Source organism: Petromyzon marinus, chromosome 18 (assembly GCF_048934315.1).
Source record: "Petromyzon marinus isolate PM22_M1 ecotype Great Lakes invasive population chromosome 18, UKy_Petmar_22M1.pri1.0, whole genome shotgun sequence".
Lineage (NCBI taxonomy): Eukaryota > Metazoa > Chordata > Hyperoartia > Petromyzontiformes > Petromyzontidae > Petromyzon > Petromyzon marinus.
The window spans coordinates 13,551,900-13,556,685 of NC_133684.1; the positions used below are offsets into that span (position 1 = coordinate 13,551,900).

At 40.4% G+C, this 4,786-nt stretch overlaps 1 long non-coding RNA gene across 2 annotated transcripts; it reads left to right on the forward strand.

The window, feature by feature from the left end:
- The first annotated feature begins 626 nt into the window (after nucleotides 1-626).
- Nucleotides 627-4,221, forward strand: LOC142925094 (uncharacterized). 2 transcript variants are annotated; one of them, XR_012942199.1, is made up of 3 exons: nucleotides 627-1,050; nucleotides 2,329-2,447; nucleotides 3,369-4,221. It is a non-coding gene; the product is annotated as an uncharacterized LOC142925094 (long non-coding RNA). The 2 variants fall into 2 exon arrangements; XR_012942198.1 differs by lacking the exon at nucleotides 627-1,050 and adding an exon at nucleotides 1,058-2,000.
- Nucleotides 4,222-4,786: the final 565 nt, after the last annotated feature.

Here is a 4,786-nt window from a genome sequence, read left to right on the forward strand (position 1 = left end):
TGGAGCACCCATACCACACATATGTCGGTGATGTGCACGTCTTCCTCGAACGCTGGGGAGCCGGAAAAGCCCTCTGTACTAGCGTGGACGGCACCCTCATGTTCACCTTCTGAGGCGCTCACTCGTCACCGTGGCGTGCGCGATGACCACCACAAGCACGTGACTTATATTTTGATTTAAAGCTTTTGTGACTGCAGTGATTCATATTCTTGGTTCTTTCGGTAAAGTCACGTTTCCCTTCAACGTGACTTTACCGAAAGAGCCAAGCATATGAATCACGTGACTTATCTTTCGTGTTGTGCGCGCTGCATTTAGCACCACAGCACGTGGATTTATTGCGATTATTCGTTTGTTTGCCGGTGACTGTGTATTTCATATCGAAATCGCCTCCAGTCCTATTGCTGCTGGCGGCAATAAAAGTTGTTTAAAAATCAAGTCTCATTCATTAGCTACAGAACAACAGGCCCACTCTGGGCCCTCTTCTGTGCAAGGCCCGAGGCAAATTGTCCCTCTTCCCCCCCACACTCTCTCTCTGAGTGGCCTTGCCTGTAAGGGAAAAATAAAACATTTATGTGAAGGCAAGTGCAAGCGGATGTATCTCACATATCTGTGCATTGTGTGAGCAATATTGCCTTGTACGCTGGAGTTCTTTAGGCCACTCCGGTTTCAAGGAACATTACAAAGCAAGACTACACTGTAAAAAATATCCGTAATTTTAAATGAGAAAATACTGTATTTGCTCAAGGAAAAATTTCTGTAATTAAAAATTAAACGGAATATCCGTTATATTACGGAGTAGTGCATTGTGGGATAGCTCGAGGGGAAGGAGATTGAGAGTAACTTCATTTTCAACACGCAGCCATATTTCTCTTTCCTCGTTTTTTTTCTGGTAAGACTCTCTCTCTGTGATGAAATGTAAAGCCATATAAAACACATACTTAAATTATCATCGACAGAACTGAATTTTTTTGTCCAACTGTTTTTTATTTTAATTTTTTTTTTAATTAAAACAAACAATTGGACGAAGGCCAGGACCTCAACAAAACGCTAGTAAGTAGCCTACAGTTTAGGAAAGTGTGATTTTAACGGGTTGCAAAGTTTTGTTCCTGGAGGGCTTAACTACCTAATTTAACTAATTGTGTTAATTGGACCATATTAATTTCTCTTCTCGGTTCAGAAGGTGTTGGTCATTTTGGGAGACCTAGAAAACATGCTAGACTGTGGCTGCCGGACTAGGGTTGAGAATCACTGTTGTGAAGATGCAGCAGTGTATACTATGATGCTGGTTTGTTTAGACTTCTTTTTTAATCCATTAAAGATTAGCCATTGCACACACAATGTTCAGGTGCTCAATATGTGACTATATTAATGCCTCAGTCACTGCCAATATAAGACACTGCAGGCAGCATATAAATGCGTATAATGCACAGTTTTCTCGTGGATTTCCAACTTGTGGTAGAAGGTTTTCAACATTTAATTCCTTTAATAGTCATGTTACAAGAGTTCACCATAACTTGAGAGCAGAAGCATGTTCAAATACACGACGCAATATCTTGTTGTACTTGATAATGATGTGGGATACTTAAGGCTGGGGCAGATAGCATGCATCATAGTAAAAAATGAAAGTGAGGTGCTTTTTGTTCTCCAAGAAAAGATGGCTAACATTGTACCTGATCTTGGTGTGTATGAAGTAGAACACCTTAGCCAGAGTAAAGTAATTTGTGAAAGCTCTTCTATGATTCATGACTACATGCCTCTTACATTTTATCACAGAGGGGGAAAACTGCTTTTACCATTGAAGCACAAACCTGTAAACGATGGAAAGAGTGAAAGATCTGCTGAAGGTGGCACTGCCATCCCTCTGTAAAGACACAACTGAAAGCCTACTACAAAGGCTGCATGACATTGGGGTATAGTGTAAATATAATTTAACCCTGGTAAAACTAGAAGACCTGGAGGGAATTAATGAAACCAATTCAAGGTCAAAGCATTCATTGCAGGTATGTTTTCTAACTATTGCAATGATAAAAAGTAGCCTATAAAATTTATTCCAATTTACTTAAATTGATTGCTGTGTTTTATAATAAAATGGTGATGATTTATTATATGGACACAATTAACTTCTTGGGTATAAACATTTGTTTAATGTGTATACCCAGTGCAGTGTTTCCCACAGAAATGTTAATATGTAAGGCGGTCTGAAACGTAAAAGCCTTTTGGAATATATAATATTTGGCGTATGTGGGTATTTTATAAACATTATGAGGCAGAACCCCTTATGATTAAAAAAAAATGTTTATTTTGACTTTATTTTTGTTTTAACTTCAGGACCATCAGCTGCTGTTGAATCTCCCTGCACAGTTGGATTATGCAGATCGCCTAAGATGGCAACATCAGGAACCTGTGTTGGGGACAGATTTGAAATTCCGTGGCACAAAATGCCCTTGGTAAGTCAATTCATAGGAGAACATTTACCGCTTATTTCACAGATCCTGATTAGCACTAATCTTAGACGACTCTAGAGGTGCTAACTACTCACTGTTCGGTAACCTGCATTGCCACTAGGTATCAAAGAGGGAGTACAGTGTTACCTCTGTGTAAATAACCGTAGGGGTCAGACGAGGTGAAGTGGATCGTAGCCACAGTTTGGTAAGAACCAATCAGACAGTTCCACATGGGAATGTGGGATTGGTTAGACTTGGCCACAAACCGGTATAAGAAGGGTGAGCGCGCAGAGCGCAGGGAGTTCTCTCCCTACACGAAGACTGAAGCCCGGGCTGAAGATAGACAGGACCCTGGACCAAGCCTTCCAGCCCTTCTGAGGGCTAAGGCTCAGCATATCCAGTGGTCAAAACCCACCGGGCCAGCGGCGGGTCAGGTAGCCTCCCCTAGCCGGAGGACCTTAGGATAGCGGTAGACTCGAGAGTAAGTCCCGCCAAGATAGGAGGCTGTACCTTCTTAGGTTAGCAAGAGACCTGTGTGTAGGTCCCGCTACAGTAAGTCCGGAGGCTGTACCTTCTTAGGGTTTCGGGTGAGGGGAACGTATGTGTGTTAAGGACTGTGTAAGAGAAGAAAGACAATAAGCAGTGTGCCTCAGAAGAAGTTTATTCGTCATTATAAACACTACAACACCAATGATTTAGGTAAATAAATATAACTAGTGTTAATGTCTGTGACAGCCCTCCTAAGTGTTTTGCTCCAATGGAAATTGTATTTAACTATGTATTTAACTACAACTGTACATTTACATTTTTCACAATTTAAAAAAAATAAAGAGAAACATCTTTTCTGAATCCACTACTTCAGGAAATCTGTTTAGTTAAATTACTGTCATTTTATGACTTTTGTTTTGTTATTGTATTTTTCAGGCAAAACGATGCTGACTGCAGGCCACTATATGGTTGCTGTAGATCAGATCATCGTGAATGACCACCTTCATTCTCCACTGACTGCCTTGAGCTTTTTATTTGCTACTTATTACGTATTAAATATTCGGTATCCACATACTGCAACCCTTGCACTGGAATTCATTCAAAGGTAAGATTTCGTTTAACACGTAGGCTTTCGCGAGCAATATTATTAATAATAAAGGTTTTTGGGTTAGATCGCATTATTTATAAATTTGTCGTAACCCTCCACCACCCGATATGGCCAATCAACAAAAAGTGTCACGTTGACAAAAGACAAATAGTTCACTACTTTAGCCCACCGGTGTGTTGAAGAGTGTAAATGCTGTGGATTCACTCTTCAACATACAGTGTATCGTGAAATATGCTCAAGGCTCGGCGAGCGTTTTCCTGGGTAAAAAAAATAAAAACGGAGAAATATGGAATGTGCCTTCAAATATGAAACTTATAAAATGCGCATCCTAATAACAAGATTTAATATTTATCCGCAGAGCTATTTGCTTGGGAGAATATAATTTGTACAAATATTCATGGAAATTAATTTCAGTGACATCAAGTGATGTCAGGAAACCGTGTTGATATGCAGATCGCGCAACTGCATTATTAGGGGCTCATTTGCTTTCTCCGTGTTATGTATACAGACATACTGCAGCATGAAAACTGTTGAATAATTGATATTTGCTGTGGCTAGATAAACCCTTTCATCGCCAGGCCACGTGATGTTTGAAAATTGTATTGTTTTCAGTTGTAAAAATGTACAGTTTCTGGAACTACAGGATTTGTTACGGATATTACATGGCGTTCCAATATCGGACTGCTCATTGTCTTGTACTTCATTCATGTCTTATACTCATTATTGTTTACCAATATAATACAGTGACAGCTTTCTTCATCATCAATCCACTTCGAGATAAAACTATTCTCAAGCTGGCTGTCACCAACCCTCCCGGTCCTGCGATGTCACAATCCATCTCGCTTGTGCACCTGTGCTGATCTCATCGCTCCATCTCCAAAGCAGACGCACTCTCTTTGCATGTTTCCTTTCTTGATTGCCACTCCGTCCTTAGTTTTGACCACTGGGCATAATTTCCATGCAGTAGTGTGTCCTGCCATTGGCAGGAAGCCGCTGGAGCTATACACTTATGAATCTAGATTTAAAACTAATTTCTTTAGAACTGCTTTTTGTGTTTAGTTTGTAGTCCTTCCCCTCACATCTCTGATAAGCACAGTTGGTTACGTACGGTGCGAAAGAAGTTCAACATACATACTGGCTAAGCCCTCTTGCTTTTATACAGAGTCAATATTATGTCTACCATTGGCCTCTTGTCTCTCAGTGCAATCACAGCCATGCACCTTTCCACGCTTCTTTGAATATTTGT